Here is a 17,805-nt window from a genome sequence, read left to right on the forward strand (position 1 = left end):
CGTGATGATGGAACTTATTACTTTCAAAACTCACATGACGAAGAATTGTATCATGTGATGTTAGAGGCCTCCAAGATCCCTGGAAGGTTCTACGGGAACTCAGGGCCATGCGACATTCTGTCCATTGCTCTGGAAACAAGAGAGCCTCCCGGTCGTGCAAGGGGTATAGGTGTTAATGTTCCGCACAAGAGGGCTTTCACACTCAGCAAAGAAGAGAGGCTCAACATGAAAAAAGCAAGGAGTGAAATGAAGCCGAATGCATTGTATGAAAGGTTGAGGAAGGAGATGTATTCGGTTGTTCGAAAGGATGTTGAGGAGTCAGTGATGATGCAGAAGACTCTAACACTGACAGATAGCCAGCAGATGGGAGGGGAGGCGGGCATGGACGATGCTGCTTGTGCACAAGAATAGATGTGCATCAGCTGACCCCAGCGACACTGAGACTACAGCTGCTCGTGATGATGCTATATCTGATCTATCTAGAATGAAAGACAAACTGAAGGGCGTTCTTACACATTATGAAGGTACATTAGAATGTGCAATAGCCTGGGTTTGCCCACCCTTCTTGGAAGATGGCCTCTTGTTGGAAATGTGCCATTGAAGCCAGGCTGTGTGAAGTGCTTAATGACTGAAGTAAAGCCTAGACTCAATGAATTTTCCCTGAAGAATGTCCTAGGAGACTTCGATGAGCAAAGGACCTTGGCAGAAACACTATTACATCACATCCAGTGGCCATGAAAGGAAATAGAGTTCATCGATGAGATCCCTGAAGCCCCTCCAAGAGTAACCAATGTCGCCCCTCAACCGGTGACGCTCTCCTTGCCACAACAGCTCTCGCGTGCTTCCCCCAAAGAACCTAATACTCGTAATCGGACGGCTGATGCATCAACCTATTATCAGCCGACCCGACTTTGTGGCGTACAGGCCATGTCATCTTCGCCCCAAAGTAGCCAATGGCAAGGCCTACAACTGCTGAAGATACACCACCGGTTCAGATGCCGGCCACTGAAGCAGCGGGGGGAGACCCAGCTGCAACACATGCTCAGTAGACCAACCTGGTGGAACAAACTGTTAAGGAGTCTGATGCTCCGAAACCGCCTGCTAAGAGGTCTATAGGTCCAGAACCGACTGCTCATCAGTCCATCGATCCGCGGTTGCATGATCAGCATAACAATGCGTCAGCACTTCCTGCTCCGCAAAGCAACGCATTAGCACGGCCTCCTCAACACACCGTCAAGTTGGCACCACCTGCGCAGAAACCTGACATAGCTTCAACGCATGGTTAGCAGTCCGATACCTCTGCTCCTATAGCCCAATAGTCCGTCACAACAGCACCGCCAGCTTAGCGGTCCGACATAGATAAACCGTCTGCTAAGTAGTCCGTCGAAGCTTCACCGTCTGCTCAGCAGTCTACCATGCAGCCAACCAGACTTTATGCTAGAAATGCTTCAAGTACCAAAAAGGAAGTGGTCGAAAAGGCTACACCCACGAGGAAGCGCGTCATGAGAGTGAAGAGGAAAGAGAACGATTGCCTCTTACTTAAAGCACTCATCGCCCAGAACCAAATTAACAACAGCTTGTTCGAATCGGGGAGTAATATTATTTCTGACGGCATGGATGATGAAGAAGTACATTTTTTGCTTGCTAAATGTAAAGCAGACTTACTTCAAGCACACAATTACATCCATGGACAACCATTTCTTGTTGGCAAATACTTTGATGAGTGCTGCTCCAGTTGCCACGAGTTACATGAATATTGCATGGATCATCAGCAGGTCATCATGGTTTGCTAGTCCACTACAACAGAGATCATTTCCGACACGACGCTGGTTCCATCAATGTGAGTTTCGAGGATTTAGATCTCTTCTTCAACTTCAATGAGCTCTATGCCACTCTTGTTAGATGCCTGATTTTGTAAGTACTTAACAAACTCTGATCTACTTCTCCATACATGGCTGTAAATGATAAACAACTAACTGCATTTTATTCCTCTCATGGGATTGAACATGCAAAGAAGAAAAAGGGAGAGTGTTTATTTCATAGATCCTGAATTAGCAAATGGCACAACAATACATGGTAAGGACCTATGGGACTGGGCCGTTAACATGGTCGTCCGTCTCTTCAAAAACAGGTCCCATGCAGAATCATTTCTCTGGCCATATCATGAACGCTAAGTCAAGTAAACAACCATGCATACATTCATTGTCTTACAGATTTCGACATAATTCGTAAGTTCATGGCTTTCTTAATATGTAGTAATCACTGGATATTGGTATTTTCTACCTCTTGAGCACTGCGTTGGTTTTCCCCGAAGAGGAAGGGATGATGCAGCAAAGTAGCGTAAGTATTTCCCTCAGTTTTTGAGAACCAAGGTATCAATCCAGTAGGAGGCTACGCGCGAGTCCCTCGCACCTGCACAAAACAAATAAATCCTCGCAACCAACGCGATCAGGGGTTGTCAATCCCTACACGACCACTTACGAGAGAGATCTGATAGATATGATAAGATAATATTTTTGGTATTTTTATGATAAAGATGCAAAGTAAAATAAAAGCAAAGTAAAAAACAAAGGAAATAATTAAGTATTGGAAGATTAATATGATGAAGATAGACCCGGGGGCCATAGGTTTCACTAGTGGCTTCTCTCAAGAGCATACATATTTTATGGTGGGTGAACAAATTACTATTGAGAAATTGACAGAATTGAGCATAGTTATGAGAATATCTAGCTATGATCATGTATATAGGCATCACGTCCGAGACAAGTAGACCGACTCCTTCCTGCATCTACTACTATTACTCCACTCATCGACCGCTATCTAGCATGCATCTAGTGTATTAAGTTCATGAAAACATAGTAACGCCTTAAGCAAGATGACATGATGTAGAGGGATAAACTCATGCAATATGATGAAAACCCCATCTTGTTATCCTCGATGGCAACAATACAATACGTGCCTTGCTGCCCCTACTGTCACTGGGAAAGGACACCGCAAGATTGAACCCAAAGCTAAGCACTTCTCCCATTGCAAGAAAGATCAATCTAGTAGGCCAAACCAAACTGATAATTCGACGAGACTTGCAAACATAACCAATCATACATAAAAGAATTCAGAGAAGATTCAAATATTGTTCATAGATAGACTTGATCATAAACCCACAATTCATCGGTCTCAACAAACACACCGCAAAAACAAGATTACATCAAATAGATCTCCACAAGAGTGGGGGAGAACATTGTATTGAGATCAAGAAAGAGAGAAGAAGCCATCTAGATAATAACTATGGACCCGTAGGTCTGAGGTAAACTACTCACACTTCACCAGAGGGGCTATGGTGTTGATGTGGAAGCCCTCCGTGATAGATGCCCGCTCCGGCGGAGCTTCGGAACAGGCCCCAAGATGGGATCTCGTGGATACAGAAAGTTGCGGTGGTGGAATTAGGGTTTTGGCTCCGTATCTGATCGTTTGGGGGTACGTAGGTATATATAGGAGGAAGGAGTACGTCGGTGGAGCAACAGGTGGCCCACGAGGGTGGAGGGCGCGCCCCCTACCTCGTGGCCTCCTCCTTTGTTTCTTGACGTAGGGTCCAAGTCTCCTGGATCATGTTCGGTGAGAAAATCACATTCCCGAAGGTTTCATTCCATTTGGACTCCCTTTGATATTCCTTTTATTAGAAACCCTAAAATAGGCAAAAAAAACAGCAATTCTGGGCTGGGCCTCCGGTTAATAGGTTAGTCCCAAAAATAATATAGAAGTTGATAATAACGCCCAATAATGTCCAAAACAGTAGATAATATAGCATGAAGCAATCAAAAATTAAAGATACGTTGGAGACGTACCAAGCATCCCCAAGCTTAATTCCTGCTCGTCCTCGAGTAGGTAAATGATAAAAACAGAATTTTTGATGCGGAGTGCTACTTGGCATAATTTTAATGTAATTCTTCTTAATTGTGGTATGAATATTCAGATCCGAAAGATTCAAGATAAAAGTTTAATATTGACATAAAAATAATAATACTTCAAGCATACTAACAATGCAATCATGTCTTCTCAAAATAACATCGCCAAAGAAAGTTATCCCTAGAAAATCATATAGTCTGGCTATGCTCTATCTTCATCACACAAAGTATTTAAATCATGCACAACCCCGATGACAAGCCAAACAATTGTTTCATACTTTTGACATTCTGAAACTTTTTCAATCTTTACGCAATACATGAGCGTGAGCCATGGATATAGCACTATAAGTGGAATAGAATGGTGGTTGTGAAGAAGACAAAAAGGGAGAAGATAGTCTCACATCAACTAGGCGTATCAACGGGCTATGGAGATGTCCATCAATAGATATCAATGTGAGTGATTAGGGATTGCCATGCAACGGATGCACTAGAGCTATAAGTATATGAAAGCTCAACAAAAGAAACTAAGTGGGTGTGCATCCAACTTGCTTGATCATGAAGACCTAGGGCATTTTGAGGAAGCCCATCATTGGAATATACAAGCCAAGTTCTATAATGAAAAATTCCCACTAGTATATGAAAGTGATAACATAGGAGACTCTCTACCATGAATATCATGGTGCTACTTTGAAGCACAAGTGTGGTAAAAGGATAGTAACATTGTCCCTTCTCTCTTTTTCTCTCATTATTTTTTATTTGGGCCTTTTCTCTTTTTTATGGCCTCTTTTATTTCTTATTTTTTTCGTCCGGAGTCTCATCCCGACTTGTGGGGGAATCATAGTCTCCATGATCCTTTCCTCACTGGGACAATGCTCTAATAATGATGATCATCACACTTTTATTTTCTTACAACTCAACAATTACAACTCGATACTTAGAACAAAATATGACTCTATATGAATGCCTCCGGCGGTGTACCAGGATATGCAATGAATCAAGAGTGAAATGTACGAAAGAGTTATGAATGGTGGCCTTGCCACAAATACGATGTCAACTACATGATCATGCTAAGCAATATGACAATGATGGAGTGTGTCATAATAAACGGAACGGTGGAAAGTTGCATGGCAATATATCTCGGAATGGCTATGGAAATGCCATAATAGGTAGGTATGGTGGCTGTTTTGAGGAAGGTATATGGTGGGTGTATGATACCTGCGAAAGGTGCGCGGTATTAGAGAGGCCAGCAATGGTGGAAGGAAGAAAAGTGCATATAATCCATGGACTCAACATTAGTCATACAGAACTCATATACTTATTGCGAAAATCTACAAGTTATCAAAGCAAAGTCTTACGCGCATGCTCCTAGGGGGATAGATTGGTAGGAAAAGACCATCGCTCGTCCCCGACCGCCACTCATAAGGAAGACAATCAAAAAATAAATCATGCTCCGACTTCATCACATAACCGTTCACCATACGTGCATGCTACGGGAATCACAAACCTTAACACAAGTATTTCTCAAATTCACAACTACTCAACTAGCATAACTTTAATATCACCATCTTCATATCTCAAAACAATTATCAAGCATCAAACTTCTCATAACATTCAACACACTCATAAGAAAGTTTTTACTATTCTTAAATACCAAGCATATTAGGATTATTTAAGAAAATTACCATGCTATTTAAAACTCTCTGAATAATCTAAGTGAAGCATGAGAGATCAATAGTTTCTATAAAACAAATCCACCACCGTGCTCTAAAAGATATAAGTGAAGTACTAGAGCAAAACTATATAACTCAAATGATATAAGCGAAGCACATAGAGTATTCTAACAAATTCCAAATCATGTATGGCTCTCTCAAAAGGTGTGTACAACAAGGATGATTGTGGTAAACTAAAAATCAAAGACTCAAATCATACAAGACGCTCCAAGCAAAACACATATCATGTGGTGAATAAAAATATAGGTCCAAGTAAAGTTACCGATAGAAGTAGACGAAAAGAGGGGATGCCTTCCGAGGCATCCCCAAGCTTTGGCTTTTAGGTGTCCTTAGATTATCTTGGGGGTGCCATGGGAATCCCCAAGATTAGGCTCTTGCCACTCCTTGTTCCATAATCCATCAAATCTTTACCCAAAACATGAAAACTTGACAACACAAAACTTAAAGTAGAAAATCTCGTGAGCTCCGTTAGCGAAAGAAAACAAAAGACCAATTCAAGGTACTGTAATGAACTCATTATTTATTTATATTGGTGTTAAACCTACTGTATTCCAACTTCTCTATGGTTTATAAACTATTTTACTAGCCATAGATTCATCAAAATAATCAAACTACACACGAAAAACAGAATCTGTCAAAAACAGAAGTCTGTAGTAATCTGTAGCTAGCGCGAGATCTCGAACCCCAAAAATTCTAAAATAAATTTCTTGACGGGAGGAATTTATCTATTAATCATCTTCAAAAAGAATTAACTAAATACCACTTTCCAAATAAAAATGGAAGCAATTCTCGTGAGCGCTAAAGTTTCTGTTTTTTACAGCAAGATATCAAGACTTTCCCCAAGTCTTCCCAACGGTTCTACTTGGCACAAACACTAAGTGAACACAAAAAACACAACCTAAACAGAGGCTAGATAAATTATTTATTACTAAACAGGAGCAAAAAGCAAGGAATAAAAATAAAATTGGGTTGCCTCCCAACAAGCGCTATCGTTTAACGCCCCTAGCTAGGCATAAAAAGAAAGGATAGATCTAGGTATTGCCATCTTTGGTAGGCAATCCATAAGTGGCTCTCCTAATAGATTCATAAGGTAATTTATTTTTCTTTCTAGGAAAGTGTTCCATGCCTTTCCTTAACGGAAATTGGAATCTAATATTTCCTTCCTTCATATCAATAATTGCACCAATCATTCTAAGGAAAGGCCTACCAAGAATAATAGGACATGAAGGATTGCAATCTATGTCAAGAACAATAAAATCTATAGGTACATAATTCCTATTTGCAACAATAAGAACATCATTAATTCTTCCTATAGGTTTCTTAATAGTGGAATCCGCAAGGTGCAAGTTTAGAGAGCAATCATCAAAATCACGGAAACCTAACAAATCACACAAAGTCTTTGGAATCGTGGAAACACTAGCACCCAAATCACATAAAGCATATAACTCATGTTCTTTAATCTTAATTTTAATAGTTGGTTCCCAATCATCATAAATTTTTCTAGGGATAGAAACTTCCAATTCAAGTTTTTCTTCATAAGATTGCATCAAGTCATCAACGATATGTTTAGTGAATGCTTTATTTTGACTATAAGCGTGAGGAGAATTTAGCATGGATTGCAACTAGGAAATAAAATCAATCAAAGAGAAATTTTCATAATTAAATTCCTTGAATTCCAAAATAGTGGGTTTAGCAACATCTAGGGTTTTAAGTTATTCGATCCCACCTTTATCAATTTTAGCATCAAGATCTAAAAACTCCGAATTCTTGGAACACCTTCTAGGTAAATGTGGATCATATTCAGTCCCATCATTATTAAGATTCATATTGCAAAACAAATTAATAGGGGACACATCAATAACTTTTAGATCTTCATCTTTATTTTCATAGGAACTAGAAGAACACGCTCTTATAAAGGCATCTTTCTTAGCACGCATCCTAGCGGTTCTTTCTTTGCACTCATCAATGGAAATTCTCATGGATTTGAGAGACTCATTGATATCATACTTAGGTGGAATAGATCTAAGTTTCAAAGAATCAACATCAAGAGAAATTCTATCAACGTTCCTAGCCAACTCATCAATCTTAAGCAGTTTTTCTTCAATCAAAGCATTGAAATTCTTTTGCGAAGTAATAAATTCTTTAATATTAGATTCAAAATCAGAGGGCATCTTATTATAATTTCCATAAGAATTGTTGTAGGAATTACCATAATTATTAGAGGGATTACTAGGATAAGGCCTAGGATTAAAATTTCCTCTATACGCGTCGTTACCAAAATTGTTCCTACCAACAAAATTCACATCCATAGATTCATTATTATTCTCAATCAAAGTAGACAAAGGTCATATCATTAGGATCAGAAGAAACACTTTTACTAGCAAATAATTTCATAAGTTCATCCATCTTTCCACTCAAAACATTAATTTCTTCTATCACATGCACCTTTTTATTAGTAGATCTTTCAGTATGCCATTGAGAATAATTAACCATAATATTATCTAGGAGTCTAGTAGCTTCTCCTAAATTGATTTCCATAAAAGTGCCTCCCGCGGCCGAATCTAAAAGATTTCTAGAAGCAAAATTCAATCCGGCATAAAATTTTTGTATAATCATCCACAAATTCAAACCATCAGTAGGGCAATTACGTATCATTAATTTCATCCTCTCCCAAGCTTGTGCAACATGTTCATGATCAAGTTGCTTCAAATTCATAATATCGTTTCTAAGGGAGATGATCTTAGCGGGAGGAAAATACTTAGAGATAAAAGCATCTTTGCACTTATTCCATGAATCTATACTATTTTTAGGCAAAGACGAAAACCAAGCTTTAGCACGATCTCTGAGCGAAAAAGGAAATAGCTTCAATTTAACAATATCGTTATCCACATCTTTCTTCTTTTGCATATCACACAAATCAACGAAGCTATTTAGATGGGTAGCGGCATCTTCACTAGGAAGGCCGGAAAACGGATCTTTCATGACAAGATTCAGCAAGGCAGCATTAATTTCACAAGATTCAGCATCGGTAAGAGGAGCAATCGGAGTGCTAATAAAATCATTGTTGTCGGTATTGGTAAAGTCACACAATTTAGTGTTATCTTGAGCCATCGTGACAAGCAAGCAATCCAACACACAAGCAAACAAAAAGCAAGCGGGCAAAAAGAGGCAAATAGAGAAAGAGAGGGAGGATAGAGAGAGAGACGGCGAATAAAATGGCAAGGGTGAAGTGGGTGAGAGGAAAACGAGAGGCAAATGGCAAATAATGTAATGCAGGAGATAAGGATTGTGATGGGTACTTGGTATATTGACTTTTGCGTAGACTCCCCGGCAACGGCGCCAGAAATCCTTCTTGCTACCTCTTGAGCACTGCGTTAGTTTTCCCCGAAGAGGAAGGGATGATGTAGCAAAGTAGCGTAAGTATTGCCCTGAGTTTTTGACAACCGAGGTATCAATCCAGTAGGAGGCTACGCGCGAGTCCCTCGCACCTGCACAAAACAAATAAATCCTCGCAACCAACGCGATAAGGGGTTGTCAACCCTACACGGCCACTTACGAGAGTGAGATCTGATAGACATGATAAGATAATATTTTTGGTATTTTTATGATAAAGATGCAAAGTAAAAAAGCAAAGGAAATAACTAAGTATTGGAAGATTAATATGATGAAGATAGACCCGGGGGCCATACGTTTCACTAGTGGCTTCTCTCAAGAGCATAGGTATTTTACGATGGGTGAACAAATTACTGTTGAGCAATTGACAGAATTGAGCATAGTTATGAGAATATCTAGGTATGATCATGTATATAGGCATCACGTCCGAGACAAGTAGACCAACTCCTGCCTGCATCTACTACTATTGCTCCACTCATCGACCGCTATCCAGCATACATCTAGAGTATTAAGTTCATGAAAACAGAGTAACGCCTTAAGCAAGATGACATGATGTAGAGGGATAAACTCGTGCAATATGATGAAAACCCAATCTTGTTATCCTCGATGGCAAAAATACAATACATGCCTTGCTGCCCCTACTATCACTGGGAAAGGACACCGCAAGATTGAACCCAAAGCTAAGCACTTCTCCCATTGCAAGAAAGATCAATCTAGTAGGCCAAACCAAACTGATAATTCAACGAGACTTGCAAAGATAACCAATCATACATAAAAGAATTCAGAGAAGATTCAAATATTGTTCATAGATAGACTTGATCATAAACCCACAATTCATCGATCTCAACAAACACACCGCAAAAGGAAGATTACATCGAATAGATCTCCACAAGAGAGGGGGAGAACATTGTATTGAGATCCAGAAAGAGAGAAGAAGCCATCTAGATAATAACTATGGACCCGTAGGTCTGAGGTAAACTACTCACACTTCATCATAGGGCTATGGTGTTGACGTAGAAGCCCTCCGTGATAGATGCCCCCTCCGACGGAGCTCCGGAACCGGCCCCAAGATGGGATCTCGTGGATACAGAAAGTTGCGGTGGTGGAATTAGGGTTTTGGCTCCGTATCTGATCGTTTGGGGGTACGTAGGTATATATAGGAAGAAGGAGTACGTCGGTGGAGCAACAGGGGACCCACGAGGGTTGAGGGCACGCTTGGGGGGTAGGCGCGCCCCCTACCTCGTGGCCTCCTCCTTTGTTTCTTGACGTAGGGTACAAGTCTCTTGGATCATGTTTGATGAGAAAATCACGTTCCCAAAGGTTTCATTCCGTTTGGACTCCGTTTGATATTCCTTTTCTTCGAAACCCTAAAATAGGCAAAAAAACAGCAATTCTGGGCTGGGCCTCCGGTTAATAGGTTAGTCCCAAAAATAATATAAATGTGGACAATAAAGCCCAATAATGTCCAAAACAGTAGATAATATAGCATGGAGCAATCAAAATTTATAGATACGTTGGAGACGTATCAGTATTCATTGTTCCAAACAAGAACACAGTTTACTACACTGATTCTCTTAGAGAGTCATCAAACGCTCAGGATCTGATGCATCTTCAGCAATTCGTGGATAGGTATTGAATTATATGATGTTGAAATTAATTTGCATTCTTATCTGGTTCAATAATTGATGTTGTCAAAATTCATCTTCATTTTCGGTGTGCTCGCATTGTGGAAAACTAAACCAAGAAACATGTTCAAGAGGGAACTACCTCTCCAGCACACAATCGTTTCTCCGGTAACACACCAAAATCCATTATTTTCGGAAAATTTATCAAACAGTCCGCCAATACCTTTTCTTACAATAGTCAAATATCCAAGCTTCTAAATAAACCTCTTTCTGTTGTATCCAAAGAAAAAATAGTACATCTAACACTGGTTAGGTTGTTCCTAATAGGACAAATACATGACTAATTCTGTACAAAAAAATTCAGTGTCCTCAGCAAGAAGTAGGGACCAACCTTTGTGGATACTATGTTTGCAGACACATGATCTCCATCTGCAAATCTGCTGATAGTTGTGACGATCCTCGCAAATTAGTACCAATAAGTCTATCTTAATTAATATCTTCTACTCCACTCATATGACATATTCTGATCTTAAAAAATACTGCAACTCATCTTAAAATCAAGGACCCCTGAACCGCTCCCGGCTGCTGAATTGCTGATGGTTCGGAGATTTATCAATGACTTCTTCCTGAATCACTACATCAATCCCACTGGTGATAATGAAGATTTCAGCATGTGTTCTCCTAAAACATTGAGTAAGAGTTAGCCGCTAAACATATACGCATGGATCCATTGTTTTCCATCTGATGAGGTCTTCGTATTTCGTACACTATGATTAATTATGTGATCCATATATGTGTAGACAAATCATTAGAATTTAGCTACCATATGTTCAATTGCGATTGTTGCGAAATCTGATGAATGTTCTTCCTGTGGACGCTATTTGTTCAATTGAATATTGTGGCGAAATTGCTTTTTGCGTGCCGATTCAAAATGTGATATTTTTGTTTATTTATTCAATTCAATACTGTGGCGGATTTGCTTTTTGCATGCCGATTCAAAATGGGATATTTTTGTTTATTTGTTTAATTGAATATTGTGGCGAATTTGCTTTTTGCATGCCGATTCAAAATGGGATATTTTTGTTTTAACCTGGCAATTGCTCTGCACACGGTTCAACTAAATGAGTGTGTGTGATCCACATCGGAAATTATATGTCAATCGCAGTGGAACTGTCGGTGATACACAGCAGATCGCAAACGATTTGCAGCACTACTACATGTGCATAGGGTCTCCGGAACTATTTGTGATATCGCGTTATCGGACACAGAACTCGGAGTAAACCATGCCTAATGTAAATTAGAATCCTAGTTGTAATTTTTTCAGGAAACGTGTGGGATCCCAAACGAAAAGCACACATCACTCTTGCCGCAACTGTCGGTGATACACAGCAACTCACAAACGGTGTGTGGCACTTGTAGGTGTGCAAGGGGCTCCTGAACGGTTTGTGATAGAACATTATCACATATAGTAATTGTTAGGAAACGTGTGCGATGGAGTCTTGCATGGCAGACGGGTTACGCAGAAAACTCATGTGCGATTGGGGCATGAATCGTACACAGTTCATATTTTGGCCCATGTGCCTTACATATTGTTTCCCAAACGGTTCATCACGACACACCGTTTGGTTTCACTGCGTCATTAGAAACGTTTAATCACCGATCCCACATGTGTGAAAGAATTTAGTGTGTGCTGCATCGCAGACGATTACATTTTGGAAGGCCTCTGGATTATTGCTCCATATCTCCGATAGTTTCTGGGTCGTGTGGGAAGGACCCCCTATCGCCCACACTCACTTGGTGACGGTCCCACATGCCATCGCCGAAAGGGGTTAAAATCCATTTGTATAGCACCGACGCGTACCAGTGAGTAATCAAAGCTAACAGTCCTAGTGTGGCTGGCTGATACAAACAAGCAATTGAATAGATGTGTGAGAAAATGTTGCACAACACCGAATTACATATCAAGAAAACAAGCATAGAAGGAGGCTTAAAGACCATCAGTTGACTAACCAATTTTAAAAGGCATTTAAACATCATGTCCAACGTATCAACTAACATAAACAAGAAAACAAAGCTAACAGTCCTAGTGTGGCTGGCTGATACAAACAAGCAATTGAATAGATGTGTGAGAAAATGTTGCACAACACCGAATTACATATCAAGAAAACAAGCATAGAAGGAGGCTTAAAGACCATCAGTTGACTAACCAATTTTAAAAGGCATTTAAACATCATGTCCAACGTATCAACTAACATAAACATTGCATATTTCAGATTCTATAACGAAATGCACATGTATTAGGTTATGCCATGTATGATGCCTAAATGTACACTATAAGAGGCAGGAGTGATTCATCACTGCATGCACAATTGAATTGCATGTTAAGGGCCAGTTCTATTCCGCCTTTTGAGAGTTTATTTGCAAAATAAGCCATAAAAGATGTAAAGAACTCGTTTTTGAGTTATGGGCTTGCACTTAACTTATTTTGCTTGGGGGAGTGCTTCACGTAGAAGCTCACTAAAAATTGAAGGGGAGGGGATAGCGAAATGACTCTGTTGTCTGCTTATATTACACTCAAAATGCCACTGCTCACACCCGCGTCACACCCTCAAGTGAATACGAACATGCAAGCATTCATTGCCATGCCCGCTTGCATCTCCTCTTCCCTTTCCCTCTACCTTGATCCCCTGCCTACAGCACTAGGGTTTCTCCAGCAAGCCACTGCCATAGTCCCATCTGGCTTGCTCCTCGATGATGCTCTATCCAGCTAGGCTACGTGGTCGGTGAGTAGGGCCCATTCTCCCCGGTTTCTCCTCCCTTTGGCACCGCCCCTCACTCTCATGGTCTGCAGCAGCTGCTCCGCTATGATCCGTCCAACGCTCTACTCCAGCGGTGCCGCACAACTATAGAAGATGCCCCACTCCAGCAGAAGGCACCTCGTTCCCCCTCCCCTCCTCCCGGGTTGTGGCCTTAAGGTGTTGTTGAAGGATGAGCTCATCCAACAAGGTGAGGATATCCTCTAATTTTTTGCAAAATTTTCATTCTGATCTTCTATACGAGAATTGTTATGAGATGTTGCTGCTGCTATATGATGAGTTTGCTATGAGCTGCTCCTAGTGCTGCTATATGATGAATTGCTATAAACTGATCCTGCTGCTGCTATATGACGAATTTCTATGAGTTGCTGCTGGTATATGATGAGTTGCTGTGAGCTACTACTGCCGTATGATGAGTTGCTATGAGCTGCTACTGATGTATGATGAGTTGCTATGAGCTGCTACAGCTTCTATATGAGGCTTTCAGGTGATGCTGCTATATGATAATAACCAACCACTTGGACCATCAAATTTTGATAAATAATGGTTCTTCATTTAAATTTAGGCAATGAGTTCTTCATTTAAATTAGGCAATGGGATCTCTATGGAAGTCATTAACCAAAGAAGATTGTGCCAAGTAGATGGTATCTTTGTATTTGCATTTTGAACAAATATTGATGGTCTGTTTTCCTATCATATTAATTACTGCACTAGGTTCAATTCATGATGTTTGCAAGTCAAATTAATTTTCACATGGGCAGAAAAATGACAAAATATAATGCAATCTAGACTTTTCACTGATCCTACCACAGGTAAGCTGAAAAAGCAGGCAATGAAAAGCACTGGTTGGCTTATTGTCTGGAGCTTATATTCAAATGGCTTATTTTCTTAGGATAACTTGAAATAATTGTCCCTAAGAACCCTGGCCAACAGCACTGACATATAAATAACATGTCACGATGATTGCAATGGAGTGACCTACCATAGCACACTGTATAGGCTCACCACTGCCTCTCCTTTTTTTGCGATGTTCCATGAAAATGCCACATACATCTTGTATTAAGAAATCTTGTACTTTTTCATTGCGGCAACCCATCTGCAAGTTGACACGGCTAATTCGATATATGTCTACATGATAATACATTGCATATCCCTTGCGCATATTTAAACCACCAATTAACGATTGTGTGCGTAGCATAAACTAGCTGTGACTCTATGTACTGGACTAGCAAGCACTCTAAGGGAGCCTAATGTAGTGCACTAGAATTCCTACATGGCACCTATGATTTTGTATAATGTACTACCTATTTTCCTAAACATATATCTTTGCAGATGCATTTTAGAGTGTAGATCCACTCATTTTGATGTGTATGTAGTCTATTGCGGAATCTCTGGAAAGACTCATATTTAGGAATGGAGGGAGTATCATGTATGGCATCTACATCTCGAATTTAGTAGATAGTAGTGGAGATCATTGTCTGCACAAAGGGATTACTGGTCGAAAATCCTAGCAAAGCACACTGACAGGCACACAAAAATATAAGATAGAGACACGCTTACAAGATCATAGCAATGCCTCAGTCCAGGATCTTGGTTGGCCAAGGTGTTAGATCCAGAAGAAACATCATCCTTATAGTTCTTGCTAGCTGCATAACATGTAATAGCGACATGTTAGTATATTTGAAGTACATCGGGTAGGTGATGTTGGACTGTTTTAAAGGTGACAAGTACCTAGGCCGTAGCAGGTGCTTGGCATCTTCCCAGACGGTGAGAATCGGGTTAAAATTGTCAAGGGTGATGATGTTGCGCTGGCTGTCAGGGTTCGGTAAGGAGATCTAGAATCATGGAGTAGGGTGTTTGTGAAGTGGCTCCGGTAGGGTGGACTACAGTGTGGACGAAGCGGATCTGAGGCCGTGGACGAGGGCGTCAGTGAAGCTACTTCGATGGTTGGCTTGAGAATGGTGTCGATGATGCCAACCTACGGCCATGGACAACGGTGTCAGAAGCTGCTCCATTAGGTTGGACGAAGGTGTAACGAACCGGATCTGAGGCCGTGGACTTGTGTGTTGGCAAAGCGCCCAGGTAGGGTTGAGAATGGTATAGGCGAAGCTACTCCAGTAGGGTTGTGGATAGTGTCGGTGAAGCGGCTCCTGTAGGGTTGAGGAAGGTGTCGGCGAAGAGGATCAAAGGTCGTCGACGGGGGCGTCAGTGGGGCGGCTCCGGGGGTGTGGACGAAGCGTCTCCTATGCGGAGTACGAATGAGACACTGTAGATGCGTTGTGGTTGACAAGAGTACCAACAAAGTAGATCTGATGCCGTGGACAAGGCCGACACTGAATGGGCTGTGGTAAAGTGTTGGATGAGCAGTTTACTCATTTCTAGGGCAGGTGGGAGGGGTAGATGCGGCCGCAGAAGCAGATCCGACGAGGTGGACGACGCTAGCAGTGAATGAGCTCTTGCATGCCAGTGCGTGAGCAGTCTAGGGTTTTGAGAGGGAAGGGGTAGAATGGCTGATGAAGTATGGACAGTGTGATGTAAGATGCTCTGATGCTGTGGAGTAGTCGTTTTTGTGGGATGGGGAGACGAAATGGGGTGCCGTGTGGTGGGGGGAACCAAAAGTTACCAAAGCAACCCCGACTTATTATGTAAATGAGGGTCGTATTGTAACTATTGTTATCCATGCACCAAGGACAAAAGGGGAATTTGGCATGCTAAAGACTAGGTGGCGTAAATTTTAGAAGGAGGCGGGAGATTTTGCCGCCCGCGGGATCGTTTGTATCCAGTTTCAACTAATTTTGGACAGTGCTAGTGGGAAGGTCATGTGAGACTGTGTACATGGGGCACATGTCAGCAGTTAATAGCTGGTATGAAGTCCACCATAGAAAAAAGACAATAACTCAGGATGATGCACCAATAACTTGGACATTCACATGGGCACGGCCAATCGTACGGGTGTACATGCGCGTTCACAAAAAAATGGATCAAATTCTTAGCCTATGTATTTCTCATGTAAATATATAATTTAGTGCCATTGGTTATTTATTTTAAACACAATGCATTGACGTTTTAATTTTAGTTATATTGCACAGTAAAAATGGATAATATAGATGAACAAAAGAAATGGATATTGTAGTCCCCTACTTACGAGTGTTACCTCATTTGATTACATGGCCTCCATTTCATAAATTGCAATACACGTTGAATTCATATATGAATATTACATATATTACTTCATAATAGAACCTTAAATCATACAATACTAATGAATTTGAATGCGAAACTAACAATGGTGCAAGTACATGATAACTAAAGTGGTTGTTTGAAGAAACATCACTATAACTTTGGCATGCACAGTTGTAAAAGACTATTTGAAAAAAATGCAATATGTGAGTGTCCAATCTTTATAGCGTTGAGTCACGATGTGAAGTAGATATTGATTATATTCAAGCGATGCACGTCCATGATCGCTAGATAGTGATACGTGAATGAATTAATCAATCTCACTCACACACATAGATATCTCGTTTCTCCGTGGGCATCGAAATCACACGCGCAGTTTGTGTATTTCTCTCCCTCTGTCAAGGTTAGAATTCATTTTTCTACCCCGTCCTACAAGTCTCGCACACAAAAACACACACGCTCTCTCTGTCGAACATGCCCACCCCTTTAATTTCGCCTACCCACCGCCACTAATATCTCAAAGTATAACTATGTGTCGCACACATATCTGTAAGGTTAACTCGAGTCCCAGAACCATATGAATACATACAATGGGATTCCGGTAGAGCACATGTTGTTTTGAGATTTCGTTCACACACACGCACACATTGTTTCTCTCTTCAATATTTTTCGAGCACTTGCATGCACACCGCTTGTTTATCTCTGTGATGCTTTAAGTATGCCTCGCACACATGATATCTACCTATCGCTTAATATAGATATGTAACACACAAACTCCTTCTCCCTATATATAAGTGCCAATGCCCCCACCCCCCCCCCCCCCCACACACACACTTCCCGACACCGAACGAGTAGGGTGACTCATCGATCTTGATACTAATCTATCTACGGGCTTCTCTCTCAAACACACACACACACACCCTCGCTAGTTGTGCCTCTATACCTACCACACGCACACTCTTGATACGTCTTTCTCTGCCTCCCCACTCCCCACCCCTACCCCAACAATGACTGCAGAAGGGTGACACCTCGATCTTGATCTTTATCTATCCATGGCTTCTCTCTCAAACACACACACACACACTAGTTGTGTCTCTACCCTTCGCTCACACACACTTGTTATGTCTTTCTCTCCGTATCTCCCCTCGATATGTAGACT

Source organism: Triticum urartu, chromosome 4A (assembly GCF_056163025.1).
Source record: "Triticum urartu cultivar PI428250 chromosome 4A, HENAU_Tu73, whole genome shotgun sequence".
In the NCBI taxonomy this organism is placed as follows: domain Eukaryota; kingdom Viridiplantae; phylum Streptophyta; class Magnoliopsida; order Poales; family Poaceae; genus Triticum; species Triticum urartu.